General features: G+C 35.1%; 1 pseudogene; it reads right to left on the minus strand.

The window, feature by feature from the left end:
• Positions 1-23,416: 23,416 nt before the first annotated feature.
• On the minus strand, positions 23,417-24,015 carry LOC145952114 (secreted RxLR effector protein 161 pseudogene; annotated as a pseudogene).
• Positions 24,016-24,726: the final 711 nt, after the last annotated feature.

Below are 24,726 nucleotides of genomic sequence, written 5' to 3' on the forward strand. Positions count from 1 at the left end.
TGGTGCCTTGTATTTCTTTTGGGCCTTGTATTGTCGACCATAGAGCATAGGAATTTCATTCATGGTTATTAAGATTTAGGGTTAATTTAGGTCACATGTTCACTTCATTTGAATGTCATTAGTATGACATTTGAAGGTGCATTTCGGCCATGTGCACACATGCACATGGTGTGACCGAAATGCAACTCAAATGGATACTAAATCACATCCAAATGAGTGCACATGGAGGGGAAGGCCAGTTGGCACCAAAATTTGAATTTTAGAATTCAAATTTTGGCGCCTAGAGTTAAGTTAACCATACCATGGTTTTACTTAACTCTAGGTGAACCCAACTTAAACCCTTAACCTAATTTCTCCTATAAATCTTCCTATGGCCGGATATTGTAGTACTTTGGGTCATATATTGATGAGATATTCTTCTTTGAATTTCATCACTTCCGAAGTCACTTGGCATCCTACTCTACCCTCCTTGAGTGCTTCTCCTTGTAGAGTTAGGATCTTGTTCTTCTTTGGGACTTGGCTACACGCTAGCTTAGGTCACCTTGGGCCTTGTGGAGACTCCATTCCTTGAAGCATCTTCCAAGGAACTCCGTGAAGGCTTGAAGAGTCCATGTGCTTCCAAGAGGAATCACATCAAGTGGTATCAAGAGCATCCGGTTTTGTCTTCAAGAGATAAGTCTTGATCCTTATCTTTTGTGGTGTGATCCGTGGTTGATTGTTGTCAATTTTGTGTTCATCTTATTTTTTGTTTGAGTTCTTGTCACATGAGAGTTGCTTCCTTCCTAGATCTAATTTGAGCCTTAAAATTTGATGGATCTAGTTTCTTGTTGCTTGAATGATTCATATATGCGCCTATGTTATATGCTTCCATGAATCATGCTCTCTTCTTGTGCTCAATTAGGAATTTTCTGCCTATTAGCTTTTTGATTTGTTTGAGTCTTCTTGAATTTTATTCGGTCATTGAAAATTGTTTGAGTCTTAATTTTTGTTTTGAATCCATGTTTAGTAAGGTTGTGTAGTTCTTTATATGTTCATCATTCCTAGCATTGCTTGTTGATCCTTTTGAATTTTTCTTTTGAAAGTTAAATCAATTTTTCTGGATTTGGCCGAGATCCATAAGTGTTTGTATAAGCTCATCAAATTTTGTTTTGAATTGAGTTCATGAACTACTATTAGATCATTAGTAGTTTTCTTAGAATTTTAGGTTTTCCAAATTTTGAAAATGTCTTAAATAATTTGTGTATCCGTGAGTGTTTGATCTTAATGTTGTAGTGTGTGCTGAAAATTTGTGTTACTAATTCAAATTTGAATTTGAATCTTGGAGCCTAAAACCGTGAGCATGTGCCATTCAAAACTACAAGCATGAAAAGCATGTTCCATTTATCTTGAATTTGAATTTTATTTGGCTTGTCATTTGGCAATTCAAATTTGAAATCCGGTTTTTAGAGTTCCATAAGGTGACCGAGACTTATATGATTTCTAAGTATTGAAAGAAAAAGGCAACTCCTAAGTTTGTAAAAAAAAATATATATTAGAAGAAAGATCAAAAGAAATTCAAAACAAAAGTGATTAAAAAAAAAATGCTAAACCTAATTTGAAAAGTAAAAGTCAATCAAGGAGTTTGATTTCTCAATTGTTTGCTTCTCGGTTTGAACCTATTTTGAATCATAAAATTTTCAGCTATTCTACTCTTGAGTGTTTTTGGTTTTGAGCATCCATTTTAGAACCAATCTAGGTTAAATTCTTTCTTGTTCTAGTCATCTACATTTTTGTGTCATCTAAACTTGTCATTTCTTAATCTACTCTTGTTTTTTCCCTACATCTTCCATATTTTCTGGTTGTTCTTATAATTTTTCAAATCAAAGTGTGGCCTAAGTTTGACCTAGCCTATCTTCCTAGAAGCTAGTTCTACAAGGGTCATCAAAAGAAGCCTAAGAAAAGGAAGAGGAAAGGACATAGGTGGCTCTCGGATTTGACTACTTCAACACATACACCATAAACATTCTTGGCTGGAAAATTGTGATTGCTGGACTGGAATTGCCGTGAAGATTGGAGGAGAAATCAATTTGAATTGTACTTGAATTTTTAAAAAAAAAATATATACATAAGCATTAGTGACGGATTTTAGAGACCAATTTTTCCTTACTAATTTGAAAATTTTGTTGCAAAATTGGTCACTAATCCATCACTAATTCTTGGTGGTTGTTTTTCTAATTTTTTCTTAAAGCCACTTATTCTTTGTATTTCACTTTGTTCATATCTTGTATTTGGCCTTTGTAGGAGTGTCTTGTGGTGTCTTTGATACACAACCATCTCTCCTTAGGAATAGAATTTTCGTTAGTACTTGGTGGGAGTGGTCCATGATTGATCTTTGGTATCTCTCAAGCTCTCACCCTAGGACACGTTTAGATAGCTTATTTCTCTTGTTTATCTTTTGTTTTAATTGCTTTCCTACGACTAGTATGCCATAGCTCATAAAACATCAAAAATAATTTTCATTGAAAAGAATTTGGTAAAGATTAACTACAAAGGGGATTAGTAATTTTTACTTGAAGAGGCTTGGTTTTTAAGTGGCTCTTAGTAGCTCACCTCCCTTCAAAGTTCAATTTGTATACATAATCCTCTAAGTACTTAGTCTTAACCTTGCACAAAAACAATTGCTTTTCAAAGTTCATTCATAAAAAATAATCTTTCACCTATAATGGAAGAATTTTCTACTCCTCATAGTGATACTAATTCAAGTGACAACAAAAGTTTTACTAAATTGTCACGAGAATTAAGATCACTAAAGATATGGAAAGAGCAAGAATTACAACAAAAACTTGAAAAAGAAGCTCAATTTGCTCTAATGGAGGAGGAAATTCGTTTATTAAAGGAGAAAGATAAAAGGAAACATCATCATGGTCAACATAGTTCCTACGTTCATAGTTCTACACTAGGAGAGTCAATGCATGATAGCCTAGCTTTAGGAGATCATTATCAACCACCTCCTAGGAGAATCCATAGGACCTCCAAGACAAGGGAATCTAGGGTAGATCTCCCTTATTTTCATGGAAAAGACGATGTGGAGGGTTATCTAGACTGGGAAATGAAAGTGGAACAAATATTCACTTGCCACCAAGTGAGTGAAGAAAGAAAAGTTTCCCTAGCCACCTTGAGTTTCCAAGGTCATGCCATGTATTGGTGGACCTCTCTTGTGAGAGATAGGCGTCTCCATAATGAACCTCCAATTCAATATTGGAATGAATTAAGGAGTGCCTTGAGGAGGAGACATATACCCTCTTACTACACTAGGGAGCTTATCAACAAGCTCCAAAGACTCCATCAAAAAAATATGACTGTGGAAGAATATAGACAAACGATGGAGTTGTACATCATGAGGGCTGGCATTAGAGAAGAGGAAAATATTACCATTGCTAGGTTTTTGAGTGGATTATCCTATGAAATAAGAGATAAGGTTGAGTTTCTCCCTTATAGGGATTTGGATGATTTGGTTCAACTTTGCATAAAGGTTGAACAACAAAATTTACGCAAAGGTTTTCAAACAAGCTCATACTCATCTTCTTTTTCTAAGGATAACTACAAGAGGGAGGGTAAGAAAAATGATTTTGAAAAAAATACTACTTTTACCTCCAAAAATCTAGACAAAGGTAAAGAAAAAGATAAAAAAATAAACACTTCACACACTAGCACAAAGTCTAGTGACATAAAATGCTTTAAGTGTCTTGGGAGAGGCAACATTGCTTCTCAATGCCCTAACAAAAAAGTGATGATTTTAAGGGGCCAAGACATTTATAGTAGCCATGATGAAGCTACTATTTCTTCATCTTCAAGTGAGGATGAAGAAGAAGCAAGTGAAGAAGAGTCATGTGAGGTTACTTATCCTTATAATGGGGAACTTCTTATGATGAGAAGGGTCCTCAATAACCAACCTAGTGATACACAATCCCAAAGAGAGAACATCTTTCATACAAGATGTAACATTTCAAACAAGGCTTGTTCTCTCATAGTGGATAGTGGATCTTGGTGCAATTGTTGTAGCACTAGGATGGTTGAGAAGTTGGGATTGACTACTACACCTCACCCAAAACCTTATCAACTTCATTGGCTTAATGATGATGGGGATATGGTGGTCAAACAACAAGTGGAAGAAGAGTTTTCTATAGGGAACTATCAAGATAAAGTTAAATGTGATGTAGTTCCTATGGAGGCTTGTCATATTTTATTGGGTAGGCCATGGCAATTTGATAAACAAACTCATCATGATGGCCTAACTAATAAAATAACTTTCAAACATAAGGGTAAAAAGTTTGTGCTTCATCCTTTATCACCTTCACAAGTAATAGAAGATCAAGTACAATGAAGGCCAAACGTGAGCAAGAAAAAGGAAAACAAAAAAAAGTTGAAAAAAAAAACTTCTAAAAATTGATGAAAAAGAGGATTCTAGAGAGATTAATGTTCCTTCTCTAGAGATAGTTCAAGAAGAGCATTTTCAATCAAAACCTTTACACAAAACTTCTCTCTTTATTGAACCATCTTCTCATATCCTCATGTGTAGAGGAACATTAACTTGCACTGCCACATCTCCTTTGGAAACTTCTCTACCTTTTGAGGTAAAAACTCTTTTAGAAGAATTTGATGAAATATTCCCTAAGGAAGGCCCAATTGGACTTCCTCCTTTTAGGGGAATAGAGCATCAAATAGATCTTGTGCCTGGGGCTAGTCTTCCAAATAGACCAGCCTATAGGACTAATCCACAAGAAACCAAAGAGATAGAGAAGCAAGTACAAGAGTTGTTGGAGAAGGGTTGGATTCAAAAGAGTCTAAGCCCTTGTGTTGTACCAGTCATCTTGGTGCCAAAAAAAGATGGAAAATGGAGGATGTGTTGTGACTGTAGAGCCATCAACAACATCACCATAAAATATAGGCACCCAATTCCTAGGCTCGATGACATGCTTGATGAATTGCATGGGTCGTCCATATTTTCCAAGGTAGATCTTAAGAGTGGATATCACCAAATTCGAATCAAGGAAGGTGATGAGTGGAAAACCGCTTTTAAGACTAAGTTTGGACTATATGAATGGTTAGTAATGCCTTTTGGGCTTACTAATGCACCTAGCACATTCATGAGGTTGATGAATCATGCCCTTAGGGATTGCATTGGTAGATTTGTAGTAGTTTATTTTGATGATATTTTAATCTATAGAAAAAGTCTAAGTGATCATGTGGATCACCTAAGGCAAGTCTTTCTTGTCCTTAGAGACAATCACTTGTTTGCCAATGTAGACAAGTGCACTTTTTGTGTGGATAATGTTATTTTCTTAGGATTTGTGGTCAGCAAAAATGGGGTTCATGTGGACCCCGAGAAAATCAAAGCCATCCAAGAATGGCCTATTCCTACTAATGTTAGTGAAGTTAGGAGCTTCCATGGTTTGGCAAGCTTTTATAGACGTTTTGTTCCTAACTTCTCTACATTAGCTTCACCTCTCAACGAGTTGGTCAAGAAGGATGTGGCTTTTGACTGGAAGGAAAAACATAACTTAGCTTTCCAAGAACTTACGCTTAAACTTACTCAAGCACCTGTTCTAGCTTTGCCTGATTTTTCAAAAACTTTTGAACTAGAATGTGATGCTTCAGGTCTTGGCATAGGGGCTGTATTGTTACAAGGTGGTCACCCCATAGCTTATTTCAGTGAAAAACTTCATGGGGCTGCCTTGAACTACCCCACCTATGACAAGGAGTTATATGCTTTAGTTCGTGCCCTTCAAACTTGGGAACATTATCTTGTAACCAAGGAATTTATCATACATAGTGATCATGAATCACTTAAATATTTGAAGGGTCAACATAAATTAAATAAGAGGCATGCAAAATGGGTTGAGTATTTAGAACAATTTCCTTATGTCATCAAATATAAAAAAGGCTCTACAAATGTAGTAGCTGATGCTTTGTCTAGAAAACATGTTTTATTGAACACCCTAGGTTCTCAAATACTAGGGTTTGATGACATCAAGGAGTTGTATGAGAAAGACCTTGATTTTGCTAACTTTTATTCTTTATGTATTCAAAAACCTTACCAAGGTTACTATATTTCTGAGGGGTTCCTTTTTAAAGAAAACAAACTTTGTATACCCCAAGGATCTATTAGAAAACTTTTGGTTAGGGAGAGCCATGAGGGTGGGCTCATGGGGCATTTTGGAATTGAGAAGACTCTTTCATTTTTGAGAGAGAAATTCTTTTGGCCTCATATGAAGAGAGATGTCCAACGGTTTTGTAGTAGTTGCATTGCTTGTTTACAAGTAAAGTCTACCACTAAACCTCATGGGCTATATACCCCATTGCCTATATCCTCTTCTCCTTGGGTTGATATTTCCATGGATTTTATCCTTGGCTTGCCTCGAACCCAAAGAGGAAAGGATTCCATATTTGTGGTAGTGGACCGTTTTAGCAAAATGGCACACTTTATTCCATGCCACAAAGTGGATGATGCAAGTCACATTGCTAAATTATTCTTTCAAGAAATTGTGAGACTACATGGGTTACCTAAGACTATAGTCTCAGATAGAGATGTTAAGTTCCTAAGCCACTTTTGGAAAACTCTTTGGGCAAGGTTAGGAACTAAACTTCTATTTTCTACCACATGTCATCCCCAAACTGATGGGCAAACTGAGGTAGTAAATAGGTCTCTAGGGACTATGTTGAGGGCAATCCTCAAGGGCAATAAAAAGTCATGGGATGACTACCTCCCTCATGTGGAGTTTGCCTATAATAGAGTGGTTCACAAGACCACTACCATGTCTCCTTTTGAGATTATTTATGGTTTTAATCCTCTTACTCCCTTAGATTTATTACCCCTACCCGATGTTGCTTCCTTTATTCATAAAGAAGGGACATCTAGGGTTGAGTTTGTCAAGAAATTGCATGAGAGGGTTAGAGATCATATTCAATCCCAAACAGAAAAATATCAAAAATACAATAATAAGGGTAGGAAGGAAGTTATCTTCAAGGAAGGTGACTGGGTTTGGCTCCATCTTCGGAAGGATAGGTTTCCTTCCAAAAGAAAGTCAAAGCTTAGTCCTAGAGGAGATGGACCCTTCCAAATCCTTCAGAAAATAAATAACAATGCCTATGTCCTAGATCTCCCTTCTGAGTATGGTGTTAGTTCTAGTTTCAATGTTTCTGATCTCTCTTTGTTTACAGGACTAGCTACCCATGAGGAGGATGCATTGGATTTGAGGACAAATCCTCTTCAAGAGGGAGGGGATGATGGAGGAAGCCCATGGGCTAAGGGCCCAACTACTAGGGCTATGGCAAGGAGGATGCATGAAGAGTGGGCCCAAGCCCATGGAAAGCCCACCACTTTGTTTTGTTGGGCTTTGACTCAAGCCCAAGTAGATTAGGGTTAGTATAGGGTTGGGCCTTGGTGCCTTGTATTTCTTTTGGGCCTTGTATTTTCGGCCATATAGCATAGGAATTTCATTTCATGGTTATTAAGATTTAGGGTTAATTTAGGTCACATGTTCACTTCATTTGAATGTCATTAGTATGACATTTGAAGGTGCATTTCGGCCATGTGCACACATGCACATGGTGTGACCGAAATGCAACTCAAATCGATACTAAATCACATCCAAATGAGTGCACATGGAGGGGAAGGCCGGTTGGCACCAAAATTTGAATTTTAGAATTCAAATTTTGGCGCCTAGAGTTAAGTTAACCATACCATGGTTTTACTTAACTCTAGGTGAACCCAACTTAAACCCTTAACCTAATTTCTCCTATAAATCTTCCCATGGCCGGATATTGTAGTACTTTGGATCATATATTGATGAGATATTCTTCTTTGAATTTCATCACTTCCGAAGTCACTTGGCATCCTACTCTACCCTCCTTGAGTGCTTCTCCTTGTAGAGTTAGGATCTTGTTCTTCTTTGGGACTTGGCTACACGCTAGCTTAGGTCACCTTGGGCCTTGTGGAGACTCCATTCCTTGAAGCATCTTCCAAGGAACTCCGTGAAGGCTTGAAGAGTCCATGTGCTTCCAAGAGGAATCACATCACATAGTGTTGCAAATATTTTTAATTGTACTTCTAGTTGAAACACCCTTACCAATGCTTCCAATTATATTGTCCATTGATAAGTCTCTTGTGGTTTTCCATTCCTTTGGCAATTGTTCACATGTTTCCTTTTGTTTCACATGTGACTCACTCTCCTTAGACACATCATTAGGTTCATTCTCCAATAGGGATTGATCAAGCAACTCAGTTAAATCCTCAACTTCAGTTTGTCTAGTCTCTTGCTTATTTGACTCATCAAATACCACATGGACAGATTCTTCTACAACTAGAGTTCTCTTATTATAAATTCTATAAGCCTTACTATTTGTAGAGTATCCTAGAAAGATTGCCTCATCAGCCTTTGCATCAAACTTTCCAAGTTGTTCTTTCCCATTGTTCAGCACATAACACTTACACCCAAACACTCTAAATTATGAAATGTTAGGTTTCTTTCCTTTGTAAATTTCATAGGGTGTTTTCTTTAATATAGGCCGAATCAGAACTTTGTTTAACACATGACAAGCAGTGTTAATAGCATCAGCCCAAAAATATTTTGGCAAGTTTGTTTCATTCAACATTGTTCTAGCAAGTTCTTCTAAGGACCTATTTTTCCTCTCAACAACCCCATTTTGTTGAGGTGTCCTAGGTGCTGAGAAATTATGGTTTATACCATGTTCCTCACAGAATTTTTGAAACATTATGTTTTGAAACTCACCTCCATGATCACTTCTTATAGAGGTGATGTTTGAACACTTCTCATTTTGAACAAGTTTTGCAAATTTTCTAAAGGCATTAAAAGCATCATTTTTGTTTGCAAGAAACATAACCCATGTATATCTAGAATAGTCATCAACAATTACTAAGCCATAGTAGTTTCCGCCTAAGCTCATTGTTCTTGATGGACCAAACAAATCCATGTGAATTAATTGCAAAGGTCTAGATGTTGAAATCTGATTTTTACTTTTAAAGCTAGCCTTCACTTGCTTGCCCTTTTGACAAGCATCACATAGTTTGTCTTTTCCAAACTTGAGTTTAGGTAGACCAACCACTAATTCTTTCCTGCACAGTTTATTTAGGTGATCCATATGAATGTGTGCAGCTCTCCTATGCCAAAGCCATATGTTTTCTTCTTGAGTTATTAGACAGTTAGTGTTTGACATTGTTATAGAGTGTTCTAAGTCAAGCATGTATATATTGTCAATTCTTTTACCAATGAATCTTATTTCTTTACTCTTTTTATCACATATCAAGCAACATGTATTATCAAATTCAATTTTAAAGCCTTTATCACTCAATTGACTAATACTTAGCAAATTATGTTTCAAGCCATCAACAAGCAAAACATTTTCAATCAATGTTTGAGAGGAGGAATTACCAACATTGCCATGGCCAAGAATTTTGCCTTTATTGTTGTCACCATAGGTAACATACCCTTCATTCTTCAATTTCAGACTTGAGAATTTGGAGGGATCCCCGGTCATGTGCCTTGAGCAGCCACTATCAAGATACCACAGTAAATTTTTGGCCCTCAAGCATTCCTACAACACAAATTTAGAGGAAAAATTTAGGTACCCATGTGGAGGGTCCTTGTTGGTTAGTTCTCAGCCTTTGACTCTTCTCAACCCAAATCATTTTTCCACTTGGAACTCCATATTTTCTTGAATAGCAGTTCCTAATTGTATGACCTTTTTTACAACAATAAAAACAAGTTGCTTGTCTAGAAAAGTTGCTTTTGAGTTTTCTAAAATTTTGACTTTTCACAAAAACTACTTTCTTTGACACAATTGGTATGCTTGTACTTGGATTAAAGCCAAGTCCACTCCTATCAAAAGTGTTTCTTTGTTTTCCCAAAAGAATATTCAAATTTGCATTTCCCTTTGTGAACCTAGCAAGTGTGGATTTTAAGTCAGCATTTTCTTTTTCAAAAACTTTGCAATGTTCACAAACATCTTTTGAGGAATGAGCTTCACTAAAGTTAAACATAGTTTGAAGATTTTCATGCTCATGCTTCAAATCTTCAAGCTCTTGTTCAGCTTCAATTAAAGCATTTTCATACCATTTCAGCTTGTTTTTCAACTTTGAATTTAAGGCACCTAATTTGACAGCTTCTTCATGAATTTGTATTAAAGCTTCTTGAAGCTGATCATAATCCGGATTGGATTCAAGGTCAGAGTCACTTACAATTGTGTCATGGTCAGTTCCAGCCATCAAGCACAGGTTGTTCTCCTCACATTCAGATTCATCACTTGATGTGCTTGAGTCATTATCTTCCCAAGCAATATAGGCTCTCTTTCCTTTTGCATTTTTCTTAACTTTCTTCTCCTCTTGTTGCTTCTTCAAGAGATTTGGACACTCAGCCTTCATGTGTCCCGGTTTACCACATTCAAAGCAATTAAAGGAGGATGTGCTTGCTTCCTCTTTCTTGTTTGACTTCTTATTGAATTTGTAGGGGGAATTCTTCTTTCTTCTCATGAACTTTCTGAACTTCTTTACTAGTAGATTGAAGTTCTCGGTTTCGGAATCATCGGAGCTTGTTTCTTCACACACTTCTTTACCTTTGGCAGATTTCAGGGCTTTCAATGACACTCCTTTGCCTTTCTTATCTTGCTGCTCATGTTCATCAAATATGTGCAGCTTTTGCTCATGCTCCCTTAATTTCCCAAAGAGAGTAGCTAATGTCAAGGAGGTCAAATCCTTTGATTCTTCAATGGCTGTCACCTTTGCTTGCCATGATCTATCCAAGCATTGCAGCACTTTTAGATTCAGCTCTTCCTTTTCAAATTTCCTGCCAAGGTCAACAAGGTGATTTATCAAGTGTGTAAATCTTTTTTGGAAATCAGAAATAGATTCACCATTTTGCATTCTAAACAGCTCATATTCTCTAATGAGAGTATGCTTTCTTGATCTCTTTACATCGCTTGTTCCTTCATGAGTGACTTGCAAAGTGTCCCACATTTCTTTAGCAGATAAGCATTGTGAAATTCTGAAAAATTCATCGATAGACAATGCAGATGTTATGATGTTTTTGGCTCTTTTGTCATGTTGGGCTCTTCTCTTTTCCTCATCACTCCACTCACTCCAATGTTTTTCCTTAAGCTCACCATCATCATTCTTTTTCATAGGGATATAGGGTCCATTTTCTATAGCATCCCATACAGCAATATCAATAGCTTCAATGAAAATTTTCATCCTAATCTTCCAATAGACATAATTTTCACCATTGAACACAGGAGGTCTATGTATAGAGACACCCTCACCATAGGGTAGGTTGTTGTTGGCCATTTTTAAATCTTGAATAACTCTCAAAAACCTTGCTCTAGATACCAATTGTTAGAAAAGAATGGCCCAATCCAAGAGGGGGGGTGAATTGGATTCAATGACCCTTTGAAAATTTATCAGAGTTTTTGGATCTTAAATTCAATCAAAACTTTTCTATGACAGAATTTTCAAATGAAGCACTCTTAAAGACTTGTTACTATGATATGAATGCAATGTGCAACTTGATTACAAGACAATGAAGTTCAAATATAATATCCAATTATAGATTTAAACCATCAAAATTCACATACACATGTTAGTCAAGTTTTATCTTCTTTAAAGCACAACCAAGAAGTTACAAAATAAGAGATAAGGTTGAAGAAGATTGCACAAGTCTTTTATACTGGTTCAGCCACTCCACATGTGACCTACATCCAGTCCTTAATCACCACCTGATTAAGATTTGATCCACTATCTTTTAGCACGAAGGTTTACAAGCACACACACATGCATATACTTCACTACAAAAAGATAACCACTTTCTTGACCCCAAGAAAGTAACCCTTGTAGAACCCACTACAAGAAACTTCACCACTTGAGAAACCCGTCTCAAGATTTTTCACAAAGATTCACAAAGAATAAAATGAAACGAATTCACCTGGAGTTCTTGAACAAATCTTTGTCTTCCTCTTTCAAGAGTATGATGATGATGATGATTTCCTCACAAGCTTTTCACAAACGTTTTTCTCTTGGATTTCACAAAGAAAACTCTCCAAGATGTCACACAGACTCTCTAAAACGTTTTTACCAGTTGATTATCAGTTTTTACTCAATTTTATGAAGTTTCAAAAGAGTTCAAACTATTTATAAAAATTCAAACCCAGATAATCGATTATTTTAAAGAATAATCGATTATTTTGTTCTTCAGATTTCTGGAAATCAATCAAGAACAATTTAATCGATTATTTAGCTGGATAATCGATTATTCCAGAGAGTTGTTCCAGAAATAATCGATTATTTTGGCAAATAATCGATTATTACAGCAAGGCATTCCACTTAGCCCACTTGCTGAAATAATCGATTATATTTAACAATAATCGATTATTTTGAGTCAGTTCTTAAAACTTCATTTTAAGTCTCAAAATAATTTTCCAATGTTTAACTCATCATCATCTACTCCCTACTTGATTCTAGACAAGATTTGCTCAATGCACAAAGCACACACAGACACAAATATAACAATTCATTTATAACAATTTGCTTCCTAAGCTCTATTACATAGCTATACTTCAAGGTATTTTTCTTGACTCTTCCTTGACTTTGTTTTTGTGTTCAATGTTGTTGTTGTACACTTGTTGTCTCCAAGTCATTGTGATCATCAAAACTCTTAAAGTCTTCAGCTCCCCTAAGCTCAACAATGACACACTCAAAGATCCAAGAGGAGTGGGCTAGACATGGAAGATTGGGCCAGTCAAGGCCCAATGGGCCCTATGGGCTTGAAAGGCCCAAACCAAGTTTCAACATGGGCCTATCTTATTATGAACATTCTTTTCTTGTTTTGCTAATATAGTTTGAATATATTTTGGTCTTGTATTTTGGACCACATAGAGTAGTATTTTAGGTTTTAGGCTTGTTGGGCCTAGTTTTGGGCTTCATTGGCCTTTGGGCTTTTGGTACCCAATATTGGGCTCATTTTCATTCTTGTAATTTTTCCTTTTCATTGTATTTGTTGGATCAATGTATTTAGGTCATTAGAATAGGAAGATACAAGGAATACTAAAGTAGGCTAATTAGGTTAAACTAGGTTTAATTTGAAAGCCATTTAAGTTACATTTGAGTCACATGTTTAACAACTTTTGGTGGCTGAACATGTGACACTCAAATTAACCCTAAATGTCTTCCAAATCAAACTAAAATGCAAAGGTTCACCTAAACTCACGGCCACACCCATGTGCACCAAAATTTGAATTCAAATTTCAAATTTGAATTCAAATTTTAGGCGCCAACTTTGTGTAGCTAAGTCTAGGCGCCAATGCCACTCAAAATCGTCCCTACTTAAGTGTTTCTTCTACACTTTGTATTCACTTTTGAGAATAATAAAATTGGAGAGCATTTTCTACCCAATTTTCCCTTGAAAGTCACCGTGAGAGAGAGTTACACTTTTAGGAATCCATTAGGTTTTTCCTTCTCTTTGAAGTGAGCTCTCCCTTGAACCTTAAGCTTGGATGCCTCCATCCAAGGCTTAAGCCTTATTCCAACCGTGAATCATCCTCCATCAAGTCTTCATTTCGTTGGTTTCCATTTCCTTGAAGGAGATCCGTGCATAAGGAGAGCTAAGGAGAAGTCATCTTCCACTCTTCCTAACCTCTTCTATCAATTTTGGTATCAGAGCAAGGTTTCTTCAAGGAGATAAGTTCTTCAAACTTTTGTTTCCGTGTTTGTGTTCTTGTGTTCTTGTGTTTGTCTTGCTTTAGTTTCTTTGTGGATCTATACGTTTTAATTCATCTTGTGTTCATAGATCCATTGTTGATTGTTCTTGATTTTCTTCCACAATCAACTTGTTAGGAACTTTTTGCTTGTGCTATTTTGATTTTATTTTGAGTCTCTCCATTCCTTGTATGTGTCCGTGATTGGACCTCATGCATGTGCATTAGATTTTGTTTTTGAATCTTTGTTTTGTCTTAGAAGTTCATGTGTAGTCCTTATATGTTGCAAATTCCTTGAATAGCATGTTTAACCTAGTTTTATTTTGAATTTTGTGTCTACATTTTGCTCTCGGTTTGTATTCATTGTTGCCTACCTATATGTGCTTTTTCTTTTGCCTTATTGTGTTCATAATTTGCTATTAGTCCTAGCAAGTTTCTTTAGAGTTAGGTTTCCATTGTGTACTTAAGTTTTCAAATCACTTTCCATTGAAAAATCTTATAAAAAAGTTTTGTGACTCAAAATTTTCAAGTGTAATCCTAATTCTAGTGCACTAATTTTGTGGATTCAAATTTAAAAAAAAAAAAGTGAGTTAAGAGGCTGAAAAACAGAGTTTAAAACAGAGCCTAAAGATCAAAAAAGAAATTCAAAAGAAAATAGTTCAAAAGGAATCCAAACACAAAACCTAAAGACTAGTGCACTAGCATTTTCACTTGGATTTTGACCTAATTTTTGTAGTCTCGATTTCTATAGCTTGGAATCATAGAAAAATTTGAAACAAAAGGCAAACACCTTCTCTGGAGTCTTAATTTGAGACTGAAAAAAGAAAGAATAAAAAAAATATATATAAAGCAATTTAAATTGAAAAAGCCGTGAGGTGTTCTTGGATAAAAATTCACTTGATTCCTTGTTATTGTTTTGACTACTACTTGTTTTATACTTATCCAATTGCTTTCAATTTTTTTTTTGTTCATATACTCTAGTACCTATCTAGGAACATTCCTAATTGAGTGCTAGCTTTATTTGGAGTCTTAATTTTCAGTTTTACTTGTTGAACCTCTTTGTGTCTTGTCATATACACCTATTACTCTTTACTTTTGGTATAAGCTTTTCAAATTGTGCTTTTATTGCTTGTCTAGTTTTCTTTCATTAAATTTCCTGTGCTGGAAGTGGCCTCAAATCCTTGCTCAAGGATCAAGCATTGCTCAACAAAGAGTAGGAAAAGTTTGGACACTAAGACTACAAAATTTTGACCTAATTTAGTGACCTAGCTTTTCCTAAACTTCCTTCACTTGAGTGACCATTCCTTTCACCTTGTGAGGCAGCCACCATTAACCTCTTTGTTGTGTTTCTTTTGCAGGTCCAGGAGCATCATATTTGAAGGATTAGTGGCGGATTAAACACTTGAATAAGTGTTAGAAATTTGAACATCAAAATCCGTCACTAATTGGTCACCAAAGCCACCATTTATTGCTTTCTAGGCTAGTGATGAGTCATTATTTTCCCCTATTTTCTTACCTTTCTGTACTTATTTTAATCTCTGATTTGCGCTTAACTGTTGATTATATCCACTGTTTTCTATTTGGACTTTAATTGGACTGGTAATTCATATTTTAACTAATTTGAATTTTCAAAATCTAATTATTCCAAAATTTTATTTTCAGGGCAGTTTAGTAATTATCTGGGCTTGGAATTAATTTCTGGATTTCAAGTGGAGCTGCCACATAATCTGCCATGTCATTTTTCCACCTCAGCATTTAATTTCATTTTTTTTATTCTGTTTTATTTGTAATTTTCGGGTCAGACCTAACCTGGGGCCCATGTTGACTCTTTTAGGTTTATTTTAGGGTCCTAGGGCAGCCACCAACCTCCAGACTTGATGCGACCACGTTGGGGCTGCCTCTCTTGAGTTTTCTGGACGTTTTTCCTTCATGCAGCTACAATGTTTTTGATGTTTCTGATTCCCTGTTGCTTTCATTTACGTTTTGCTCTCTTTAGCTGCCATTTTCGTTTTACTCTCTTCTTCTCCTCTTATATGCATTTTGTATCTGAACTGAACCTTTACATTTGAAATACAGATTGTCATTTTCGTTTCCTTCTCTACCTTGCATTTTCGTTTTCTGTTTTCATTTTAATATGGAAGGCTAAAAACCCCTGGGTTGGGTTCTTGTTGTGGATTGTAATCTCTCTTTGAGGTTGGGTATGTTTGTATGTCTCTGTTCTGCTTGTTCTTCTCCATTTAACCTTTCTGTCCATGCTTAATGGGCTGTGCTCCAAGCCACAGTTGCTTAATCTGTGAAGAGGTTGATGTTGTATACGTTTGCTTAATTCGTGTAGGGAAATCTTGAGTTAATTTTCGCTTAGTTGGTTAACTCGGATGGAACAAGGATTAAGTGGTTAATAGAGTAATGTTTGAGAACCAGGGATAAAAGAGTTACAATCCGAACAAGGAGCCAATCCATTTTTACTTGCTGTTTTATTTCGTTTTATTGTGTTACGAACTGAAAACCTGAAAGCAAACCCCCCCTACTGTGTGTTTAAGCCTTTAACAGTAAACGAGGGTCCTTGGGAGACGACCTAGGAGTCACTTCCTAGTACTACATTTAATTGTATTTATTTGACCGGATACGGCTCCGATCAGCTAGTTTAAATTTTGTCAACTCTCTTGTATTTTAAAATCAATTTGTAAAGCTTGGAGGGAGTATTAAGAAGCTGGTCAGGTATATCTAACTCCTTGATAGCCTTCTCACGTGTAGTACTAGTGGAAGTGGCTTGGAAATTTCATATGTTTCAAGCTTCCACTTAGGGTTATACGACTAGCTACTTAATCTTGCTTCTTTTAAGTTTCTTGTTCATATTTGTGTTTACTTTGCTGTCCTAATTCGTCTAAAATTGTGTAGTTTTATTTGCTCACGTTTAGTTTAGTTTCAAAAACAAACAAATTGAGAAAAGCATTCAAAATTTTTGTGAAAAGTTTTGGGGAATTGGAAGTACCACAAAGGAGTTTAGTGATTTCCACTTGAAAAGGCTTGGTTATTAAGTGGCTCTTTGTAGCTCACCTCCCTTGATAGTGCAATTTGTACACTTAGACTTCCAAGTGCTATTTTCATTCCTAGAAAATACCAAAAAAACATTTTATATCTTTTTGCATAGCATATAAATTCTTATTGCTTAATCATGAGTCATCATTCTCAAAGTAGTAGTGACTTTGAATCTCCTAAAAGTTTTAAAAGAATTGTCAAGGAGGTTGAAGCACTAAAACTTTAGAAGCATGAGGAGGTACTTCAAAAACAAAAAGAAAAGATTGAAAGAGAAGTACAACTTCTTGCTTTAGAGGAAGAAATTCAAAAGATTAAGCTAGAAGAAGCAAAACTTTTAAAAAAATTACATAAAAACAAAAGTCAAAAAAGTTCCTCAAAAGGTTCCACAAAGAGTTCCAATGACTCTCCTAGCCAAAATGAGGATAGCCTAAACCTTGATGCATATTACCAACCCCATCCTAGAAGAGTCATTAAAGAACCCAAAGTGAGGGAATCAAGGGTTGATCTCCCTTACTTTCATGGAAAGGAAGATGTGGATGCCTACTTGGATTGGGAAATGAAAGTGGAGCAAATCTTCACTTGTCACCAAGTAGGTGAAGAAAGAAAAGTTCCCTTGGCCACCTTAGCTTTCCAAGGACAAGCTATGTATTGGTGGACATCCTTAGAGAGAGAGAGAAGACTTCACAATGACCCTCCAATCACTTATTGGAATGAGTTGAGGAGTGCTATGAGAAGAAGGCACATTCCTTCTTATTATAGTAGGGATCTTATGGATAAGCTCCAAAGACTCCAACAAAAGAACATGAGTGTGGAGGAGTATAGACAAAAGATGGAGTTGTATCTCATGAGGGCTGGCATAAGGGAAGAGGAAAGATTGACCATTGCTAGATTTTTGAGTGGTCTAAATTTTGATATAAGAGATAGAGTTGAGTTACTCCCTTATAGGGACCTTGATGATTTGGTCCAACTTTGTATAAGGGTAGAACAACAAAATTTGAGAAAAGGAAAAACTCAAACTAGCTCTTATATCAAGAAAGAGGACAAGAGGGAGGGTCAATATGACTCTTCTAAAAACTCTAGTAAAGGTCAAGAAAAAGAAAAAGAAAAAGAAAATGATGAAAATAAAAATGTTGTCACTTCTAGTAGTAAAACTAGTGACATCAAATGCTTTAAATGTCTTGGGAGAGGCCATATAGCTTCTCAATGTCCAACTAAAAAGGTCATGATTTTGAGAGGACAAGACATTTATAGTAGCCTTGATGAATCTAGTTCTACCACTTCAAGTGATAGTGAGACTAGTAAGGAAGACCATCAAATTGAAAAGCTATATCTTGTTGACGGTGATCTTCTTATGGTCAAAAGGCTTCTTGGAAGTCAACCTTGTCCCACTTCACTATCACAAAGAGAGAACATCTTTCACACAAGATGTTTAGTTTCCAAAAGAACTTGTTCTCTCATTGTTGATAGTGGATCATGTTCAAATTGTTGTAGTACAAGGTTGGTTAACAAGTTAGCCCTTACCACCATTCCTCACCCTCACCCTTATAAACTTTATTGGCTCAATGAAGGTGAGGAATTGGAGGTAAATCAACAAGTGAAGGTCAAGTTTTCTATAGGAAATTATAAAGACAAAGTTTTATGTGATGTGATCCCTATGAAAGCTTGTCATATTTTGCTTGGTAGGCCATGGCAATTTGATAAACAAACTATACATGATGGCCTTATTAACAAAATAACCTTCACTCATAAAAATAAGGAAATTGTTTTTAATCCTTTAACACCACCCCAAGTGTTTGAGGATCAAAAGCAAATGAAAAGAAAAAGAAATAAAAAAAGAAAAGAAGGAAAGAGTGTGGAAGAAAGGGATTCCACTAAAACTTTTGTGACCAAGGAGAGTTATTTTATGACCAAACAAGACTTGAAAAGAACTCTCTTTATTCATAAAAGTTTTGACTCTTGTCCTAATGCTGCCACTTATCTTAGAGTTGAGAATGAAAAACAAAATAAATTTCAAACCAAGAATTCTCAACTTAGAGATATAGTGAAGAAGGAGTGGACTATTCCTAGTGTTACTCCTTATACTGCTTCCTTGAAGGTACACAAGGAAGGAAGTATTTCTTTGGATTTCCTAAAGCACCCAATTTTCGGTTTACATTGTTTAGTAGATACAACTTGTAATAATCTATATTCTATGTTTGATCTTATGGGAAGTTCTTACTCTTTTGAACTTAATATGTTTCCTTCCCTACAAGATAAATATAGCTTATATGATTATGAGTACCTAGTAAACAATCAAATCCAAAATTGTTTAGGACGTTTTCTTGTAGTTTTTTCTTTATATTTTAGGAAAAGCCTAGGTTACCATTTAGGGTACTTTAGGCAAGATGTTGTAGTGTTTAAAAATCAATCTTTTCATTGTCTTAGTCATAGTGTTCTTACATTTTTAGGTTTTACTTCTAGGTTGTGCTTAGAAGAGGAGCCTATTTCTATTTTTAGAGAGTCTAATATTTTATCTTTCTTAGTTAGGTTAGATAGTAGAACTCCTCTTAGGATATATGATTTTTTCTCTTACAATGTCACTTCTTATTCCTTGCATATTTTACATGTAGGTGCTAATTTTTCTTCCATGCATCCTCTAGATTTGAGGACAAATCCTTTTCAAGAGGGAGGGGATGATGGAATCATACTTGGGAATGCAAGAGGTGACACACTCAAAGATCCAAGAGGAGAGGGCTAGACATGGAAGATTGGGCCAGGCAAGGCCCAATGGGCCCTATGGGCTTGAAAAGCCCAAACCAAGTTTCAACATGGGCCTATCTTATTATGAACATTCTTTTCTTGTTTTGCTAATATAGTTTGAATATATTTTGGTCTTGTATTTTGGACCACATAGAGTAGTATTTTAGGTTTTAGGCTTGTTGGGCCTAGTTTTGGGCTTCATTGGCCTTTGGGCTTTTGGTACCCAATATTGGGCTCATTTTCAATCTTGTAATTTTTCCTTTTCATTGTATTTGTTGGACCAATGTATTTAGGTCATTAGAATAGGAAGATACAAGGAATACTAAAGTAGGCTAATTAGGTTAAACTAGGTTTAATTTGAAAGCCATTTAAGTTACATTTGAGTCACATGTTTAACACCTTTTGGTGGCTGAACATGTGACACTCAAATTAACCCTAAATGTCTTTCAAACCAAACTAAAATGCAAAGGTTCACCTAAACTCACGGCCACACCCATGTGCACCAAAATTTGAATTCAAATTTCAAATTTGAATTCAAATTTTAGGCGCCAACTTTGTGTAGCTAAGTTTAGGCGCCAATGCCACTCAAAACCGTCCCTACTTAAGTGTTTCTTCTACACTTTGTATTCACTTTTGAGAATAATAAAATTGGAGAGCATTTTCTGCCCAATTTTCCCTTGAAAGTCACCGTGAGAGAGAGTTACACTTTTAGGAATCCATTAGGTTTTTCCTTCTCTTTGAAGTGAGCTCTCCCTTGAACCTTAAGCTTGGATGCTTCCATCCAAGGCTTAAGCCTTATTCCAACCATGAATCATCCTCCATCAAGTCTTCATTTCGTTGGTTTCCATTTCCTTGAAGGAGATCCGTGCATAAGGAGAGCTAAGGAGAAGTCATCTTCCACTCTTCCTAACCTCTTCTATCAAGAAGGCTCAAGGAATTGAGAAGGAGAGAGATCTCCTAGAGAGACTTTCGGTGGTGATTCAAATTGAAGCAAATGAATCTCATCTATTACCAAAAGTGTCACAATTACACGACCAAAGGGTTTATATAGGCTTAAGAAGTGTGCTAGGGAAGGTAGGCTTAACCTAAGGTTTAATTAATCATATGGTTTAATTAAACCTTAGGCGCCCAAATTTGAATGTTTGAATTCAAATTTTGGAGCCAACCGGTCACCTCCCATGTGCTACTCAATTTGGATGTAATTTAGCATGCATTTGAAAGTGAATTTCGGTGCATGTGCTTCACACACATGGTGTGACCGAAATGCACTCTAAATGTAGTGTTAATTATATTTAAATTGAGATATACATGAAACTCCCTTTTAACCTAAATTCTAAATTACATAAAAATGAAATTCCTACTCTACTTGGCCAAAATACAAGGCCCACAAAACAAAATACAAGCTCAATGAGCCCAAAGCTAAACTACATGGACTTTAAAATATAGCCCAACTAAAAAGAACTATGGGCTTATCTTTAGCAATGACTCATTCTTCATGCATCCTATTGGTCATGGCCCTAGTATGGGCCTCCATCATGTAGAGATTGAAGAATCAAGAAACAGTAACATAAAATTGGTCTAGTTTGAAAAATAATGTCATAACTGTAGACAATCAAAATGAAAAGTAAAGAACCAAAAAAATAAAAAAAAATAAAAAAATAAAAACTTGAAACAAGAACATAGAATCAGCCAAAATATTAATTGTGGAAATTATTCAAAAAAAAGGAACAGCATTCACTTCCAATTTCCTCCACAGATCATCTTCCTAAAGTCATTTCGATTTAATTTTCACTTTCTCAATGTACCAATTTTCAAAATGGAATTCAAAATTTGTATTACAAAAACTAAATTAAAATATTTGTTAGTTCTCAGCAAAACAGGACAAAAAATACACAGAACAATGAATAAAAACACAGGACAAAAAATACACAGAACAATGAATAAAAACACTGAGCTGATTGAATTTGTGCCAATTGCATGCTTACATTTACTAAGAGCAAAATCAGCCAATAATTTCATAATATGCATCAAAATTCAGGAAATCACAAATCCCTCAACAAACATACAAACACAACTCTAAACACATCTTTGAAAAAAAATTGTTTATACATACATAAAAGAGGTAAAATACATATATGTACTATAAAAAAACATTACATAACCTGAGATATTATTAATAAATTATATTAAAGCTAAAAGAGACAATCAAAAAGAAAGTCAAAGAATCATGATAAAAAAACAGAGTTGGTAAAATTAAGCAAAGAATCAAATTCATGAAACAAAGTTAAAGAACATACAAGAAAACATAAGATTGAAATTGAGAATAATGTTAAAGAAAGAAAAAGCAAAGACCTGAGCAATAATCTTGAGGAACCCATTCTTACAAAAGCCTCTACGCAATTCCATGGCTACGAAACCCTAAAATCAAACGTGACACGGTAATGGTTCTAAGGCGAATGCGAAGGAGATCAAAAATTGAATGAAGGAGAAGAAGTGTGCAATGTCTCGCAATTTGGGAGAAAATGGAGGTTTATGGAGGTTTAGGAAAATTCTACGCTTAGCTACCTTTTTAATTGAGAATAAAATTATTAATTTCATTCTAAATTTATTATTTTTATAATATATTTATGTCATATATATATATATATATATATATATATATATATTATATAATGTCTTTTATATTTATATTTATATTTTTCTATAAAACTCTTTTAATCATTGAAAGTTTTTTAAATATATATATTAAAGTTCAATTTAAAAAATAATATATGATAAATTAAAAAAAGTGATTAAAAAATCTTTAAAAAAATTCCCTAAAACTCATTTCATATAATTATTCTAATTTTTATATAAAAAATAGTTTTTAAAATCTTTATGGGTTTACACACATTATTCTAATTTATATATGGATAAATATTATTTTCCTAAAAAAATACCTTTGTTTATATCAAATATCATTTTTTATATGGGTTATTTATGTTATTTAAACAGATTTCATCCCCATTTTACACAGCAAACATGAAGGGAGATCAATTTTAATTCTTTCCATTTATTTTTTCCCAGAAAATAATCTAAAAATTATCTCATTTTACGTTTTTTTTCTTTGCATTTCTTTTCTTACACCTCTTTACTGATCTCATTCAAAATAAAATAATACATGCTTTGATTTGAAAAATTAAATTAATATAACGTTGTTAATTGAATAATTAATACTTTTTTCCTAAAGTGAAAGATAAAGTAGATGGTGAAATATAATTGTATATGCATTATAAATTTACTAAAATTTCAATTTTACTTGTTAATTTTAATTAATGTTTATATTTTGTAATTTTACTTTAGACAATCAATTTGTTTAGATTTTATATCTCTTTTCCTTCTTTTTAACATAAACAAATCAGGTTGTATCAGAATTCATATTGTATATTATGTGTATTTTGAGAAGTTGTTAAACATAAACCAAAATATTCCGAATGACGATAACAACACTACATACAGTTAATAGTATTACAAAAACTAGTGATGTATGAATATCCCACGATATAATATTTTGATTAGATAAAGTTTTTGAAAATTTATATAAATATTGTTAGATAAAATCAAGAGAGGTAAAATGTAATACTGAAATTTTATTATCATTGATGCTTACGAAGGAATACAAGGAGAGCTGAATATATAGGGAACCTTTTTTAAATACAGCAGTAAGAGAAAAGAGAGAAAACGGTTGTAAAAGCAACCAGTAGAGAGAGAAAAATTAGAGAGGTGGCTGGACAGCTCTCCACTAAAAAGATTCTGAAGATATCCTAAAGATATCACAGAATGCAAAAAGCAAAAAGGACTAACAAACAAATATTCCCTTTTTGTTGTAACCCATATACACTAACAGCCCCCCTCAAACTCAAGGTGAAGTTTTGACACAAAAACTTTGCACTTTGAGTTTGTCCCTAAGAACTTCAAACCGAGCAGCAGACAAAGGCTTAGTAAGAAGATCAGCCCATTGATCAAGAGTTGGTATGTGATAAACCAGAAGTTGCTTGGATAGGACTTTGTCACGAACAAAGAACACATCAATCTCCATGTGCTTTGTTTTGCTATGGAAAACAGGATTATGAGCAATGGCCACCGCGCTTTGATTGTCACAGAGTAAAGTAGGTGTAGAAAAGGAACCTTAAGTTCCTGTAGAAGGGCTTGAATCCAAGTTAATTCAGCAGAGGCTTGGGCTATACTGCGATATTCAGCTTCTGTGTTGGACCGAGCAATAACACGTTGTTTCCTGGACCACCAAGATATCAAATTGGGTCCAAAAAAAATAGCAAAACCAGAAGTGGACCTCCTGTCATCAATATCAGAGGCCCAATCAGCATCACAAAAGGCAGTGAGAGAGATGGGGCCGTTTACAGCAGCAGGTTGCATATGAAGACCATAAGAGAGTGTGCCTTTTAAATACTTGAGGATACGTTTGACAGCCACCCAGTGAGAGTCAAGAGGAGTAGCCATAAATTAACAAACTTTGTTAACATCAAAACTGATTTCAGGTCTTGTAAGTGTAACATACTGTAAGGCACCAACAACAGATCGAAAAAGAGTGGGATCATGAAAGAAGTCATTCCCAGACCTGGACAATTTGCAGTTAGAGAACATAGGAGAAGGAGCACCATGAGCTTCAGCCAAATTAGTTTTAAAAAGAAGGTCTCAAATGTACTTGCTTTGAGTCAAAACTAGAGACTTGTCAGGCAAGTGTTTAACCTCAATACCTAGAAAGTAATCCAAGCTTCCCAATTGCTTTAAAGAGAAAATTGAGTCAAGTTGGTTGGTGATTTGTTGAATGAGCAAAGAAGAGCTGCCAGTGATAATGATGTCGTCCACATAAACTAGAATAAAAATGGTATGAGTTTGATGTTGGTACTGAAACAGAGATGGATCACATTTGCTAGCTTGAAAGCCAAACCGAGTTAGAGTCAATTTTAATTTGTCAAACCATTGACGAGGAGCTTGTTTCAAGCCATAGAGAGCCTTGTTTAGCTTGCAAACCAGACTCTTATCCCCAACTTCAAATCCAGGAGGCTGCACCATGTAAATAGTTTCTTCTAAAGTGTCATTCAGAAAAGCATTATTTACATCAAGCTGAAATAGATTCCAATTATTGGTGAAAGCAAGAGTAAGAATAATGCGAATAGTTATAGGTTTAATAACAGGGGAGAAAGTTTC

The sequence above is a fragment of the Cajanus cajan genome, chromosome 9, assembly GCF_000230855.2.
Source record: "Cajanus cajan strain Asha chromosome 9, NIPB_CcT2T_4, whole genome shotgun sequence".
In the NCBI taxonomy this organism is placed as follows: Eukaryota; Viridiplantae; Streptophyta; class Magnoliopsida; order Fabales; family Fabaceae; genus Cajanus; species Cajanus cajan.